Genomic DNA, 18,433 nt, shown 5'->3' with positions numbered 1-18,433 from the left:
ATTGCTTGTAAAGCATTCTTTGGGGGTTATCCCATGAACTGCAGTTGTGGAGTTCTATTGATAATATAAACACTAGTATGAACAGCTTCAGACCAAAAATGTTTTAGTATGTTTTTTTCAACAATCAATGCTTGTGCAAATTCTACAATATGTATTTTTTCTTTTTGCAATCCTAGTTTGTTGTGGGATACACGCACAAGTAAACTATCTCTTTATCCCATGAGACCTCAAGAAGGCACTAAAGTCATTAGAGAGATAATCTCCCCCTCTATCTAATCTCAAGCACTTAACTTTCAACCTTTTTTTTTTTCAATAGTAGCCTTGAAAGTTTTAAAGTGCTCAAATACATCATTTAACTTTCAAGCTTTTTTTTTTGTTTCAAGAACAGCCTTGAAAGTTTTAAAGTACTCAAACACATCACTCTTTTCCTTCATGAAATATACCCACAGCTTCCTTGAATAATCATCAATAGACATGACAAAGTATTTGCTGCTACCAAGAGACACATTTTTTGTAGGCCTCCAAACATCTATATGCACAACATTAAGTATATTTCTGCTCACATCTTTATCATGCAAAAAGCGGCGGTCTTGCTTGCTTACCAAATTGACATGCTTCACACACTTTGTGAAATTCTATAACTCTAAAAGTAGCAACCCTTTAACTAATCCTTTGGATTGCATTAATTTTAATCATTGCACATTTGCATGGCAACATTCATTATAAGAATTCTAGAACCCAAAGTGAACATGTGGCTAAAACTACTTTCTTTTGTGAGACTAACTTGCACTTATCATTAAAGTCTTCTACAAAAAGATCTTTTGCATTAAATCAAACTTGCAATCCTTTCTCAACCATTTGGCGAACTGATTCTTTGTGATTGATGGCACATGTACTACATTTGATAGACTCTTTGTCTGGCCATCATGCAAGGACAAGGTAACCTTTCCAATATGTGAAATTGGGTGGCATGAATCATCACCCATCTGTACATAACCTGAACTTTGTAAGTCTTGCATCTCTCCAAACCATTTAGCATGACTCGTCATATGATTAGATGCACTTGAATCAACATACCATACATCATCATGTATCCCCTTTCCTATAATAGCATTCATCATATAATGCATAAAAAATAGACACTCATTTTTGTCTTCATTCTATTGTGAAGATGATGCATAATTTCCTTGCTATAATCTACCACTGTAGATATCATCCTTCTTAGCATAACAATGGCCTCCAATATAACTTGTTTTGCCATAATTAATGATAAAAAATAGCAGAATTTTGAGAATCCCTATTCTTCCATCCACATCTTCCCTTAGAGCTCCCCCCACTCTAAAATTTCCATGGTCTCCTAAAACTTGCATTTTACCAAATTGTCGATTTAACATATTTTGTTGGTTATTGCTAGCATGTCCCATACCATGGTCTCTCGAAGAGAAGTTTTTGTATCCCCTTTCTAAACTTGAGTAAAATGCTTGGAGCTATTTACCATTTCTTTCAAATAGTCACAGTGTATATTGATCTCTTTGAAAATCATGAGAGAGACCAACTCATCAAAATTTCAAAATTGCTTCTATACATATACAAAAGTGATAAATGATTACCAAGCCTTCTTATTATTAAGACAACCCAACATAGATGAAACCAAATCATTATCATTAGGCATTGCATCAATTTCTACCAAAGCATTTGTAATGCTCCTCACCTTAAAAATATATTCATTAATAAACATTTTCTCTTTCTTCAAAGTATTCAACTCTTACTTGAGTTGAATCTTTCGTTTCTTTTTATTTACTGAAAATATGTTCTCAAAAATTGTCCAAGTTGCATGTGAAGTTTCTACATTCTTGATATATCCCAACATAGTATTATCAATGACTATAGATAGTCAATACATCAACTTGTTGTCCTTTGAATTCCATTATTTTAATGCATTTAATTCATCTGCAATTGTAGGGATACTTAGATTTGGCTCCTTTTATTCACCTAAAATGAACTCATAAAGACCCTTTCCAATAAGGAAGTTTTTCACAGGAACTTCCATGAAGGGTAGTTGTTCTTGTCTAGTTTCTCAATGATGGTATTTTCAATTTTTTCTACCATTATTACAAAAATGATACAAAAGAGCAAGCAAGTCTTATGCAATTTTTCACAACAAGTGCATAGTAATACACCAACATCTGGTAATCTAGAATTTATACATTCATGTGTCTCTGTATACATATCCATGTCTATCCCATGAAAAGTATCCTCAAAATAACCTACATCAAGTCTCATTGAACCATTACAATTTCCTCGAGTAATTTACTTATCATTATGTGTGTATCATGTGAGTTCAAAATAAGGTATTTTTAAAATACAATTTTAATACACTTTTTACATACCGAAGGGTATAATATAGAGGGGTTATTTACAGATTGAATAGAAAAGGGTTATGTTTTATTTAGGGACAACTCATAGATAAGGATATTTATAAATAGGCCTTGAGCTCACACAATGTAGAGAATATACATATAGTAACTTCCCTAAGACAATTCCAAAGGACATCTTTAGCATCTCATAGACCTTGTACCGTCATTGTGACCTCCGTTCTACTATGACTACTCTGCCATCTCTATACATAGCATACTTTCCTTCTTGATGTGCCTCCAACACTTTTAGCATGCTATCCCTCCTGTTCTCCAATTGTGCGAGTGTGAGATCCTCATCGAGATAAATCTTTTTGCCCTTCAAAGTCTTTCTCCTTGATAAGAAGGCATTTTTGCGATCCATGTCCTCAAATTTCAACATGAGGTTTTGGCCTCTTTTGTCATTTGGATCACCTATTCTCCAAGCATCCATAATGCGTGTCTTATCTATACCCATATTGGCACAAAGTGTTTTTGCATCCTCTTGAGGGTTTCCTTTTTTAGCCCATCCCACCACACATACATGCAATGCATAGAGTTTCCTCTTTGCTTCCTACTCTAGTGTTGCATTCATCATTTCTACTTTTGTTTTAGCCATCCCTTTTTTTATTTTAACTACCTCAATCCATTGTGCATTTTCGTTCACTATTTGTTGAACATTTTCTATTTTCTTTTAAGCTCCCTCTACCACATTCACCCATGTGTACATGTATTTTTTAAAACTTTCCACCTCTTTCTTTAATTTTGGTGTGTGTGGCATTGTTGTTTGTGCATCCATCATTGAATTTTATGTACCTAACTCAATTGTACATGACTCTAGCTGCTTTTTGAGTTTAGCAATCTCCATGTCCTTGGCTATTATGCGGGCATTTGTATTAGCTTTCAATGCATCCATATCGGCTTTCCAAGCATCCCTTGCCAACTCAAGTTATCTATCATATCCATTTGCAAGTGAGCCTTTATTTCTTTATATTTTGCATCATCCCAACTATTAGAGTATGATTTTCCATTTGTTTCTACAGCAACACTTAGTTCTTTCCTAAATGCCTCCTACAAATTTTCATACATATCTTTTTTCTTTGTATCCATGTCATTCATGACTTTTTGTTGCATGTTGCCACACACCCTCATGCATGCTTTCACGTTTGCATCCATTTTAGTATGCAATTCCTTTCCCCATGTTTCATGCATTGCATTCATGTCACTTGATACCTTGTCAATCATTGGCATAAACATTGCTACAATCTTAGCTCTTATGAGGGCTTTCATGTCATCCAAACCATTTGTTGCCAATAACCTTTGCATCTTTGTCCATCACTTGGTGCTTGTGGGAGTGGCCTTTTTAGGGGCTCTCCTTCTATTTTGTTTATAGTAGAAATTTTTTTCCTTAATGGGTGTATTGTACTACTCTTCTGATGGAGTGCCTCCTATGGTTAGCCCAATTGGTTGTGTGTCAAGTTTGGTCTCCTGTACACTAGTTTCTTTATCAATAGTATCTACCATCTCACAATCCAAGGAATCCACTGAGTGTGCTTGCATTTATACCTTACACAACCCCACATTGACCCTATAGAGACTGTTAAATGACTGCCAATACATCTGCATCTTCCAGGACAGTATGTGTCTCCTTTTGTAGGGACCTTACCCTACAAAACAGTCGACTGTCCCCTTGCACAGAAACATACATACATACATACATATCCACTTGAAAGTGAACATGAATACCTAGAATAGGATCGTGTCCTCATTGCCACATGACATATTACTTCTTTTTTTTGCTTATATTAATGAGTTACTTTTTTTTTGTTTTCGAAAACATGTCATCTACATATATGAAATTTTCTAGAAACATTGATCGCTTTGAGGACTATCTTGGAGGCCAACGGCATCCCCAGAGAGCAAATAGCAAAGGATTGGACACATTATGAGAACCTCCACGATGTGGAGATTGAGGCAACAATAGTTTGCCTGCAATAGATTTTGAGGCTAGTTTTCCTTAATGAGGGCTCTTCTCAGGAGCCACATGAAGGAGGAGGTGCAGAGGAGCATGTTGGTGTTGATCACATCTTATGTAGGGAATAAAGTGTTTTGTATTTTATATAATAAGTTAAGGGGCCAAATTCTAACTTGTCAATGCTACTAGTGTTGAACAGTGCACGAGGGAGACGAGGAACGGAGGAAGAGAGAAGAGAAGAGAGACACGAGACACCAGAAGTGGAACCCTAGAAGTGCATCAAGTGAGCACACATAGTTGGAATATATAGAGGGGACCAGGGATGCTATATATAGATAAACTATATATAGCTAATACCCTTGCTCAAATAAAGGTCCCTAACTGTGGATGAAAAAACCCTTGGGGGCTCAAGGAAAAAACCCACAGCTCTATATAGCCCTACTACTATATTAATATTGAAAAGATATTATTACAAAGTTGAAAGGAGCTAAATCACTCCTGAATATACAAGTGCTTATTTGTAGGCATCGAAGGAGCTATATCACTCCTGAATTACTATAGATAAATGAAGGAGCTACATCAATCTAATCACTCCTAAATATACAAGTGTCTATTTGTAGGCATCGAAGGAGCTACATCACTCCTAAATTACTATAGATAAATGAAGGAGCTAAATCAATCTTGAATTACAATAGATGAAGGAATCGAAGGAGATAAAGAGCCATGAAATTGCTTTATCTTGAGTGTGGATATAATTGGCTATGCGGCATAATCTGTGACATCAAAAGCTTAATAGAAAATGTTATATCAACATTAGAACACAATCACAATGTCATAAATCAACTCAGCAGCTAGAATATACGATAAAAATTTCATCAGCTCATCAGCTAGAATATAGAAAATAGTAGCTGGCATACCACCAACAAATGGAAAGAAGAATGGACGAGATGAGCATTATTAAGACAAAAACATTAGCTGCAACATCAGCTCCTTAGCTAGAATAGATAAAATATCAAGTAGAATAAACATAAGCTTGAACAGACGAATCAACTGAAAATAGACAAACAACAACTGGAAACAATGAAACATCAGCTAGAACAACTCAACAGCTAGAATAATAATGAAACATCAACTGGAACATTTCAACAGCTGGAATAAGAATGAAATGAAATATCGTCCCATCATCTCGAAACATTTCTTATAAACAAAGCGTGGAATAATTTCAATGCATTAGCTGTAATATAGATGAAATGATATGAAACGTAGCATGAAGAGCCTAAAATCATTTGGAAGAAAGAAACATTTAGAATAATCAAATGATAAACAAAATACCAACAATCATCAGCAAGAGCTCATCAATTTTCTTACTGTTGCTCAGAGCCCAAGCAAACATATCAGCAATCTGCTTTTAGGACTCTAGGAACATCTTTGTACGCCTCGCCTCCAGATCATCATGGAATCGCTCAGACTCTCTCTGCATCTGTAGTTTCATCTCTTCTAATCTAAGAAAGCGCTCCCCCAAAGTGCGGATCATGGAGACCAATTCGGAGAGTGGAGTGCTGTCAACTGGGGGCTGTTGACGCCGCAAGCTAGACTTTGAAGAAGTCCTATGGTTGAGGAATCTGTCCATCTTGAAAGCCTTCATGGCCTCGTAGTCTATACTGTGGCTACGCTTCTTGTGGAGAGATGTGTAAGAAGTATCATGGTCATCTAGAGACTGGTTGCGATACCAGCATTATCACTTATGGGACCATATGCATCTATGGCTAGACAGGTGGCAATGATACAAAGCATTCCAAGAGCTGCAACTGCGATCCCGTACATGGCTGCTACGGTATGGCTGACATAGATGGCAACAACAATAGCAAATATTGGAACAATTACAGACTTGTAGCCAAGTGCCAAACCAAAGATGACATTGGTAGCAGCTCCTGTCCTGCAAGAATCAGCAACATCCTGGACTGGTCTGTATGTATTGCTGGTGAAATACTCTATAACATAGCCAATTACCAACCCTACCCAAAGCTCTACTCCAACGCAGAAAAATAGTTTCGTGTTTTGAACCATCTTTGCACCACCGTTAGGATCATATATGTAAAACGTTGATGGTAGTGCCATCCAACAAACAAAAGCTGCACCGAATGTCATTAAGATGGTGGATATCAACAACTGTCTCTTCAGTGTAGGTTCAATATCCCTTAGATTTGAGATCTCGAACACATTGCGAACAAGGTTGTGATGAGGCACACCACAATGCCCATAGAGCTAATGAGTAGAGGGAAGCACATAGCAGTGAAGTCATGATTTGTGCCAAATGATGATATGGAAGCCACAGCAAGAGCTGCGCAAGAAGCTTCAGCAAAGGAGCCAAACAAATCTGAACCCATTCCAGCAATATCTCCCACATTATCACCCACATTGTCAGCAATGATCGCTGGATTTTGCAAATCATCCTCTGGGATATTCCTTTCTACTTTTCCAACAAGATCTGCTCCAACATCTGCAACTTTGGTATAGATTCCACCTCCAACCCTTCCAAATAGAGCAATGGATGAGCCTCCAAGCCCATAGCCAGTGATAGCCTAAAAAAGGCCCTCCCAATCATCCTTGTAATAAAGCTGGAACAATTTTATAGTGATGTATAAAACTATGAGGCCATTAGCAGCAAGTAAGAAACCCATCACCGAACCTGATTGGAAGGCAATTTTGAATGCTTTGCCTATCCCTTTTCTGGCTTCCAAAGTTGTGCGAGCATTCGCATATGTTGCAATCATCATGCCCAAAAATCCTGACACTATGGACGTCAAAGCTCCCAATATAAATGCAACTGTAGTGAAAATTGCTGTAAAGAGAGTTGGGGCACATTCCTGCTTTGGATCGTATCTGCAAGGCTGGGGCTTAGTACTGAACCCCTTCACAGATCCCAGAAACAAGAAAATGACAACAACAAATATCCCATGAAATAAACCAAATACTCGTACTCTGTCAACAAAAACGATGTGGCTCCTATGGATATGGCTTGCTGAATCTCAGGGCATTTCCTAATAGCTGCTGCATCTAATTCCTCATCCAATCTATCCTCCTCATCACAGTCTGATGATCCATTGATGATGTTGTGATTGTGGGTGCCATTGTTGTCGAAGAAGGTGTAGCCATTGTTGGTAGGCCTGGACTTGTGCTCGAAGGCCAAGATACTGGTTGCAATAGCGATCTAGTGGTGGTTGGTCAGAATCATCCGCATCTTCGTCTAAGCTCATGGTGGACTCATGATTAGGAAGCTCTCTTTCCTTGGAAACCCTAATGCTTTTGCTGGACTCGAACTCAGAGTAGGGTGGCAATGGGCTCGGCATGGTACTTGCGGCGGAGCTTCTCCATCTTGTGGCGGCACTGGATGGAGGTCTGTCCAGGTGCCGGGGATCTTCTTGACAAGGGAGGGGTCCTGGTGGGAAGGGTGGAGGGGGGGGCTCGTCGAGGTGGGCATCGTCCTCCTCCTTATGGCCATGGCGATGCTCGAAGGTGTCATCGTCTACCGCCATGGCGAGAGGACAGAGGAGGCAGAACAAGGGGCAGGGTCAAGGGTCAGGGGCAGAGGAGGGTGTGACGACTTCACATATTTGCCGACAAGACAGGGAGGCAGGAGTCTCTCCTCTCTCGCAGCCCTGTCATTGCTGCAACCTGTCGATCCTGGCTGTTGTGCGCACACTCGCGTGCAGTGACTTTATATATTCACCGATAGGATAGGGGAGGCAGAACAGAGCAGGCAGGGGCAGGGGCAAGGGCAGGGGTCAGGGGCAAAGGAGGGCGAGAAGGAGAGGAAAGAGGAGAAAGAGGATGGATGATGATAGAGAGAGAGAGGAAGCAACACTACTCCTTCAGTGTAGGATGCTCCTGGTATGAGAGAGAAGAGAGAGGAAACCTTGCTCTCATACCATGTTGAACAGTGCGCGAGGGAGATGAGGAACGGAGGAAGAGAGAAGAGAAGAGAGACATGAGACACCGGAAGTGGAACCCCAAAAAAGCATCAAGTGAGCACACATAGTTGGAATATATAGAGGGGACCAAGGATGCTATATATAGACAAACTATATATAGCTAATTACTAGGACTCCCCTTTCAAACACTACATGGACTCCCTTTCCAGAGAATATTAAGCCCCACTAGGTGATGGGGTTGTGACTCAGTAGGAGAATTAGATATAGTTAGATAACTTGCCCCTCTATTTTAGGTTAGCATGAGGTCGTATGAACGTATGACTAATTATCTTATGTTTTTTCTTACTTGTAGTGAGCCTCCACGAGTGCGATGTCGGACCTCTGCCACCACATCTACATGTGCAGCGATGGCTTCTAGGGAGCACTCGGGCTCCCAGGTGTCTCTCACCCTACTAGAGAGCCCTAAAGCACATCAGCCCCACCGTTCAAGACCTACACCACTGAGTTAGGTGTCACTTGCGACATCAATGCTACGAATGTCTTTTCCATCAATGTATTGGATCGATGCTGGGGACCTACATGCATCGAGTGCATATTCTATGGGCATATGTACCTTTGACTTGCTTTAATGATTCAAAATATCTTGGTTTAATTATTATTTGTTGCAATACAGGGATCAGCTAGAGTTCAACAAAAAGTTTGTATTCAATCACCTAGAGCATGATTTTGGTACTAGATGGAGCCATAAGAGGGTGTTGTGTGACATGGCTGGACTGCTAAGACATTGGCGAGACAATGCACAGTTAGTACCTCTAACTATATATATATATATATATGAAATGAAATGTTATGAGAAAATATGTTTGGAAAGAGAGAGAGGCTAGATGTCCTGCCTCAGTGCTAGGGTACTGATGCATCTTCAAAACATGTTCAAACACACAAGATCGAGTCTGTGTGGAATCGAACCCCAACTCTACCCATAGATGGTATCATCCACAAGACTCCCCAACCTACCCATTGTTAGTAAGATTCAAAGCGAACAATGAAAGAATGAATATGTTCATGGGGTCCGTTGATACCAATTTGATTTTCCTACAATCATTAAGAAAGTGGTCGAAATGATCAAGAGAAAAAACATGATATAATACCTTGGCTTTTACGATTCAAGAGTGGTTTGGAAAGACATCAATGATCAAGTCAATCTCTTCATTGTCTTGCATTTTCTCTTGAAGCTCCTCATTCATGAGTTGTACGTTAAGAGGGAGAGTGGACAACAAAGCTATCGATGGTTTAGGGTCTACAGGAGGCTCAAAGTCCAACTCCAAGGCAGGATCCTCCATCTCATCATTTGTTGCATCACTTCACTCACTTCCTCTTCCTGGTGCTCTTCTTGTGCTAATATTGTGAGTGAATGGAGCTCTATACTAGAAGTTGATTCATCCTCTTGTAGACTCTCTTGGTCCGCCTCCCTATAGGAGGTGTCAAACACCCATTTTCCTAGAAGTGCGATACACACAACTTGCCTCCATGGACTATGAGAATGTGGGGGAGCATAGAAGAAAGCTTCCTCACAGTGTGCTAGTAATATGTATGGTTCCTGTGTTGTCCCTAATGCCTTTGAAAAGTCAACTCACCCAAACCCATAGGGCTGTTGTCTCATTGTGGCTCCAACCCCTTTATACTCAACACATGGAACCAGTCAACCTTCAACACAACATGTTAATATACAATATTTGCAACATTTTAGAAGGAAGTCTAAAGTAAAAATTGTCAACGTATTATTGTTGTCAAAAATTATCCTCTTGTAAATATAGTAGCGGAGCACATAAATACCAACTATGGCTCCCACATAGCCAACCTCCTGTTCAATAGGATTCGTGTCTCGTGCGTGTGCATGTGATTGTTGGCTCAAAGAAGAGATAATGCAAGAATCTTGGGTCTAACATAGTTGATCAATTCTGTTGACTTGCAAATGTTGACCATATGCTCACATATTGTACCCTTGTACCTAAAGTGTAAGAATGAAATATGTAAACTTTAAGTTACATCATTAAGATTCCATACAACTCAATACAAGTACATGAAATAAAGAGATGTTACCTCTCTATCACAACCAAATCCAATCTCTCTTTGCTCATCATTGATGTCTTCCCATTCCATGATTCCATCTCTAATATGGTGGGATAACCATGAAAGAGTTGAGGGAGGTTCTATCTTACTAGATTTGCGACCTTCTTGTCTTCTTTTTGCATTGCAAATTACTTCAGGATACTCTTCAACAAATTTTTCGATACACTATGAGTTGCGAATAACAAATGTGGGCAAGTTTGTACATTCCACATTTGAGCCCTTGAAAGGAAGACCCTTACCACATGATACCTCATCTAATAGTGTACTAGGCTCATCCACTATCCATTTGCAAAAGGGAGCATCCTCATCAACATGCTCAAAGTACTCAACAAGTTAGTACGTGCACTCTCTGAGCAACCATCCCTCCGACATTGAGCCCCTGCATGACTTCCATGAACCTCTTTACCTGAAACATCCAACGAGTGCTAACAACACCTGCAATCTCTATCTCATCCACCAAATGGATTAGTAGGTGGACTTGAATGTCAAAAAAATAAGTTGGTAGGTTCTTCTCCATCGAGCAAAGAAGCTCAATGTATTCCCTTTTCATTTGCATTATTGAGAACACATGTATCTCCTTAGATGTGATCCATCTGGAAAAATAGATGAACATTAAGAGAAATCCCATTCCAAGCACAGATATAGGCATGTGCAAAGTGTAGATGTACCTTGAGAGCTTCCCTAAGTGGTAGATAACGTTGTGAACACCACTTGTCAGAAAACCATCGATGACAAGAGGGAGGACATTTTGCATACGTTTATTTTACAATACAGTCAGACAACTTGTCACAACAACAACGAGCTGTGGACCAAAAAAAGTCAGAGTTACCTTGATCAAATTATGCCAATAATGTGTTTTGAAGTTAGAAAGACTCACCTCATCCACAATAAATATGTTTTGCAATGATGCACCATATCCTGTGGGTGTTTGAATAGACTGTATTGACTGATTGATCGTTGTAATCTCCACCATCAAATGAAGTTGCATATTCCTTCATGTGTAATGTGATGATTACTAATATGTACCTTTAACAAAAATGAAACCAATGTAAAGAAGATGTAAAGAACATTAACCATAGGCTGATGTCATTGTGCTGGCGCTAGTGCATGAACAAAAACACCATATTTTGACTCATGGGAACGACACTAATGTCGGAACCTCTGATACGAGCCTCAACATCTATCACACCAACATAAAATTCACTCCTCCTCATAATAAGATGAATATTGTGATTCATGTGAAGGAGCACTCTCTAGAATTACAAATGCCACATGACCACCACCACTATAATGCAGAGGTGATGGTGTGTACAAGAGGAATCTAAATTTGCATAAATAGATATAAAATAGATTAAATTGGGTGTTTATCTATTTTATTCATTGACTCAAAAATAGATCGTGCGTGCTAGTGTGAGAAATATAAAATCAAAATAGTATATTGACACTCTTTTTTAAAATACAACCAAGGGGTATGCACATGATCCCAGCAATAAGAGGCCTGCTATATTTCTCGAGGAGTTGTGGATGTACTTCCATCGAGGAGTACCATTCACAAGTGACATTTCCACAACAGAGAGTATGCTTTTTTATCGCTTTATTGAAGTATTTTGACTTCAAAATTCCTATAGAGTTAAAATTGTATAATATAATTTGTCCTTTGATTTCAATAAACTGATATAGAAGGCAGCAGTGGCCAGAGTCTTGACCAGACATACATCTCACCTGGGTCGCATGGGGAGAGATTGTTTTGTTGCTACTTTTATAAGTATATGCCATATGTTTTTATTTTTTAAGTAATTAGAAGCATAGAAGAAATGAAAATAACCAAAATAATCTAACGTTGGGTTTGTTTTTAAATAGATCAAAGATTTTGGTTGTACCCTGATGGCAATGAAGATTCATACATCGACTTTTGAGGGGTACATAGCCATTCAGAGGAGGCTTCCTTTGGAACGCCCTTTTGTAAGTATCCATTCTATTACTTTTAGCTATTTTTTCAAGTATTTTTTTAATAGTTCCATTTTTTAATTGTGTCAACACTTGATCTTTAGTGATGGAGGAGATTCATGGTGAGACAAATATGGATGTTGTCGCTCGAGAGGAGGCCAAGGCAGGAGGATAGATGAGGAGCGGACCCAATGAGCTACTGCAGCGTGAGTACCTCTGGAGCCAACAAAGCCCCATGAAGATGCAGAGAGCACATCGGATAGCGCATTGAATCACTAGCTCCCCTCTCCCACTCTTTCCCAAATACTTGATTGGAATCCTATAACACATTCCATGACATACCCATGACATTGTATATCTATTGATTTATATATATCCGATTAGTTTTGGTCTTGTGAATCATTTCATGTTTAATAAAGTGTTTTTTTAAGCTTTGTGAATTGTCTCATGTTTGATAAAATATTTTTTAAAAAATCCTTGATTAGTAGAGAAAAAAGAAAGTACATACCGTGATCCATATTGTGTCTTGCGTAAATGATTGATGTATGTGTCATTCTATATGAGAGCAGGTCTGTTTTATACTCAACATTGTGTATATAAGAGAAAGAGAGACCAAATATGTGTGTGCGAGTGAGAGAGAGAAAGTAGGTTTGTGTATGAGTGAGAGGAAGTGAGAAGTGTCGTGCAAATTTTAAAAAGCGTTCGAGCATCACTTTAACAATGCCTTTTTTTTAGTCCCTTAAGCGACCCTTGCTATTGCATATGTGATGCATAAGATGTCATATAAGTGATGAAAAAATATCACTTATTGTGTCCTCAAGTGCATCGCAATACAATTCATAGAGAGACATTTGGCCATTGCGTATGCAATGCCCATCAACGTTGCTAAACCTGCCCTCCCCCCCTTATAGTACATCAAGCCATACTTTTCTTGCTCTTCCTCCTTGAATGGGAGCTTGCCACCTTTATCTTGCCCTACCATTTTAGGTTGTTGTTATATATCATAGCTCACCATTAATTTTCTTGAGTAAACTTCTAGAAGGAGGTAGATAAACATACATGAGAGCTCTTAAGAATGTGAAATACTTAAGTATAGAGTAAAATTTCCACTTCAAGAAATCCACATGATTCAAAAATATCCATGATAATTTTTTTCACATTTTGAGTCTTGACATTTAAACATTGATTGACGTTTAAGGCATATTTGTTTTATTATTTTCTAGATTTCTTTTTATGCTTGTTTCCTTTCCAACTTACCCCCTCCCTCCCTAGAGAATGATTTGAATCCTTCCTAGGATTGGAGAGTGAAGGGTTAAGGGCATTAAGTACACATGGGCGGGACATTACCTTGCAAAAGCTAGGCATAGAATTGTGGGTTATGTTCCAATTGAGCATGGTCGTCCATATCATGAGGTCTAATGCCAATGCATGTGATATAGGTGAGGACATCAGTGAAAAGATAACTAGAGTTGATACTACTAGCAATGTGTAGCTCTTCTTCAGTAAGGACTTGATCTAGGTAAGGGTGGTTCATGACACGATCTTCCAATGATTGATTGCAAGTGATGGCCAATACCCTAAAAGAGGTTGGAGGTACGTAAGTGGGATCATACTTAGATGTCTTAATGGTGCATCGCTGCTCAGCATTGGTCATGATTTGGCAGCCTTCTTATTTCTAGGAGAGTCAGAGAGCATACCACTAGTGTAGAAAGGATGAGTCATTATTAGCTAGGTTGCAAAGTGGAACTCTTGGCTCATGGCAGTGTCTTTGCTCTTGCTATAGGAGGTGATCACTCATTGTTTAAGGGCTTGGTCTTGAGATATCTCGGCATAGGCAATCAATTCCTCCACAACCATGTGGGTTTTTACCATCACAAATTCATATTTCTCCTAAGTGCATGGCAAGGGAATGAACATCTAACTCTAAGGATACATCAAGTAGACCTAGGTCTAAGAGCTCATAACTCTTAGCCAGTAGGGTGAAAGTGGCATCTAAGTGCTTGATACTATAGGTGACTAGGTCATCTCGTGTGTTTTTAGCCAGGTCTTTAGCTCACGTGTGGATTGATCATTGTCATTTGTAGGATGGATTGACCTATTGGTGCGTAGGGCCCATTTGAGCTAGATAAGGGAGCTTCTAGTGGTGAATCCTCAGGTGGGTCCTTAGGAGTAATGGGCGTCCTTAGGGACCATGGGTTGGGCTTGCATCTTAGAGGATGTGCTACACTCAACTTGTGAAGTAGCTAGTGGGTCACTAGGCTCCTTGGGGGTTTTTGAGCCAATGGGAGTCAGTTGCATTTTTTTTCAATGGACTTATTGTAGTGCCAGTGGCTTAGTGATGTTGGGCTCTATGGGTTTAGTAGCTATGGCTTTGTAGGTTTGAGTATGAGGGTCTCTTTGGGCCCTACTTCCTTAACTACTCTTCAATCTTGCGTAGATGGGTTTGAGGGTGGCACTTGAGTAGTGCCCTTGTAATAGTTTTTTCTTTAGGCATCCATATCCAAGCATTGCACCTGTAATAGCCTTATGCTTGTAACAGGAATTTTGGGAACCTATCACAGCTTGATCGTCTTCACATGTATCACCTATTCTATGGCCTCCTAGCTCTTAGGTGTGATTTGTTAGCGTTATGAGGTCGTGTGTGCCTACTTCTACAAGGTGGGCCTTTGTGCTTAGGCACCATTTCAGCTATGGTACATGGGCCTTAGCTTTGATTTGAGTGGTTTGTTGGCTTTGCAGTTGGGTAGGTTGTGACTAGTCACGACCCCCTCCTTAGGCTTTGTGGTGTGTTTCTCTACTGGTGGATTTCTAGGCTTTGATGGAGCAGCACAACCCCTGCTAAAAGCCATGATTATACATATGTTGCTGATGGCTAGATCAATGCACTGTCAACATTACAAAGTGTTTACTTTTTAAACATTCATCCTAACAATGATTTTGTACGCGCATCCTTCATATTTGGCAACACATAAAAGATCATGGGTAGGCTTTCAGAATCGATAGAGACAACAACCTTGCACTTTCCCAAAAGTGCATATGATCGACCCCCAAATGGGCTAAGTTTGGCATTCATGGGTAGGAGTAACTTTGGTTTTCCGATTTGAATCTAATGATCATGAGTCAAGATATTAAAATCACCACCCTAATTGATCAATGCATCAAATGTATATGTTTTCTTGGTAGTGATACACATGCGCAGGTGAGCCGAAGCCAAAGTTTCCTCATCTTCATCTTCGATTTCCATGGTACTAGCCACTCATACACTGACAAGGTTAGGTTGTCTATGCAAGCTCCTAGCCATCATGTAGAATGGTACTTAGGGCGTGTCACTAGGTTTACAACTACCTTAGTAGCTTGCTCATACTCCTCATTATCTGAGAACAATTGGTCAATTGTGGCTAGCACATGCATCCAATCTCACTCATCCTCAAGACAAGGTATATACTTGTTGAGCAGCCCATACGATTTTCTAACTTGTGCGTCACCTTTCAACATGGTTGAGATGGCATCTAATTCGACCAACATAATCCTCCAAGTATCCATCTCTACCCTTAGTACTTCCATTTGATTGCCTAGGAAGATCAGACCGTTGGCCTAGTCCTCTATGACTTGCGTATTTCTCATCGAGGTTTTGGCCTGGTAGGATGTTGTAGTTCACTCCCTTCATGGCAATGAACTTCATAGAAAACTAGACACATATGATCTTCAATGGACAGTTCTTAAACACTCTGGATAGCCTAACCCTCATTCCATTGTGCAATATAACATTAAACCTAGCATTCTTGATAGGTGGGTTATCTTAGGCGTGGAGTACCACATGGCTAAGCACATATACTCCTACCCTCGTATACATGATTCATTTTTGTGTGGCATCTCCTAATGCTAGGACTAGTAGGAGTGCATGCATCTTTATGCCTTCCCAAAAAGCATTCACTTGTAATGACTTGAGCACTGAGTGCAGCGTTAGACTAGGTATCTCAGTTACTATGTCATGTTCATGTATGTTATCTAGCCCTTGCTCAATTGGTCCTTCAACCCACTACTTCACCTGCTTGCCAAAATGTTTGGTGTTGCCTAAGCAGATCCCCCAAAGCCAAAGTCACAGGGGTTGTCACTAGCATAGTGAGGAGGTTATCAGCTACATGTGTCTCTCCTAATTTAGCACTCATTGGTCATTGGTGATAGCTAGTTTGTTGGCCTGTAGCATCTAAGCTTCCTCTTTGCAGTATCGCCTGTGGTGCCAATATGTCTCTTGATTTTGGTTGTGGAGGCAAAGTTTGTTTTCTTACGCTTGAGAGATCATCAATCTCATCCTCCAATATAGGCTCATTATCCTTAAGTTGCTCCTGGGCTTCCTTCATTGCCTATGGGATTTATCTCCATCCTAGGAATGGTTGGTTTCATGTCATTAGGTGCCAAGAGAGTCAATAGGGCTCCCCTCCCAAAGAAATTTGGCAGCCTCTTCCCTAGGTAAGGTTGGTTGTAAGATTGCAAGTATGGGAGTCATCTCGGTAGTCTGTAATGCATGGCATCATGAGCGAACCTACTATAATATTTTCAAGGTCGGGACCTAGGGTCCTGACACTCAAGTGGCAGGTGGTCTTTGCCACAATACACACACTAGATGTGTGGGGGTATCGGTCTTGTCACCATTTCTTTGTAGCCTTTCTATATCCATCTTAACAACATTTTGTCCCTCTCAAGGTTGCAATGCGAAATCATTGAGTAATAAGCCTATTGCTTTGTGCTTCCTCTTTTTGTGTAGTGGCCTATTGAATGAGGATGACAAGCTACATTTGGAAATCTGAGACATCTCTGATAGTAAGTCCCTTCTTTCAGAGACAAGCTAGCTTTGTGCAATGTCTTCTTTTGCTTGGTTTTGTTTGTCTTGGTTCTCAAGAATAGTTTTTCAAGCTTAGCTTTGCATCCTTGGATATTGACATGATCGTTGGTCGGTATGGTGATAAGCTCATGATCACCCAAATTTTCAACAAAGAGAAATCCTTGTGCCCACAAATATTGGAAAATATGTCAAATAATTCTCAAAAGCCTAGTTTGTATGCACATCTAGGTAATAGCCTTTTCTTATACCTCTTATATTGGCTTCGATGTAAGCAATGGTAGCTCACCAATGGTCAAGCAAGTAGAAAGAATGTAGTGGATAATCCTAGCTCTCTATTTAGCTGGTGCTCATCCATGAAAATTTTACTAGAGTTTCACTTAGCGATTTGGCTGTATAAAAGGAATGTGTAACAGGGGGTAGAGAAAATGGAAATGAGGTAGAGGAGGGGTATTTTCCTCCTTCAAGGCTCAAGCTACAATGGAGAAGAGAAGTACAGAAGTTTTTCCATCATGAGGAGGTCTTCCTTATTGCTTTCTTTGTGAATGAGAGGGCGTGTATTTATAGCCATGAGGGGGAGCATACAGTTGACTCATTCCTTTGGCTACTTGTCAAGAGATAAGTAAGCTTTATAAAAAATGCATTTTGATTGCCTATCTATTGGATGGTGGCATGGGGATGATTTTAAAATATTTGCTCTTCCTCTAGGCATTAAGAATGTCATGATTTTTTGCCTATTTTTTCAGAAACTTCTTTTTTCTTCAAAACAACTTCATCTGGTGGTTTTTGGCCAAGTTACCTCATAACTTATCTAGTTTATAAATTCATGCCACACTCTTTGATACTTAACTTACTCAATATCATATTCGGTCTTACGCGTTCTTTGTCTACCGATAAAGGCTTTTATGATTTGTCTTGCGGTTATGAAATCAATACAATCTTTGATGCATTAAATGGAATCACGATTGTTAAATCAAATATAATGCGAAAAATTTTATGATCAAACCATCGTAATATTATTTACAAGGTGTCTTTGCTTTTTTTTGGCTGGGAACATTGAGGGCGCGTCTTCTCGTGTTGGATTGTAGAATTGATTTAATGCGAGACTCAATATCAAGAAAATTACATGCGGTCACTTATGTGATAGTTCGACGAGTGAATTTTTAAAACCTCTCAAGCCCAAATTTAAATTTTTAATATGAAGTGCTATGGCGGG

The 18,433-nt window shown here is 39.5% G+C and overlaps 1 pseudogene; it reads right to left on the bottom strand.

Moving 5' to 3' along the window:
* Nucleotides 1-6,078: 6,078 nt before the first annotated feature.
* Nucleotides 6,079-7,904, bottom strand: LOC148014101 (pyrophosphate-energized vacuolar membrane proton pump 1 pseudogene; annotated as a pseudogene).
* Nucleotides 7,905-18,433: the final 10,529 nt, after the last annotated feature.

The sequence above is a fragment of the Lygodium microphyllum genome, chromosome 25 (assembly GCF_053477565.2).
Source record: "Lygodium microphyllum isolate KBCC chromosome 25, Lygodium_microphyllum_v1.1.10, whole genome shotgun sequence".
In the NCBI taxonomy this organism is placed as follows: Eukaryota; Viridiplantae; Streptophyta; class Polypodiopsida; order Schizaeales; family Lygodiaceae; genus Lygodium; species Lygodium microphyllum.
Note: the sequence above shows the minus strand (reverse complement) of the source record. Positions and strands in the feature narration are given on the sequence as shown.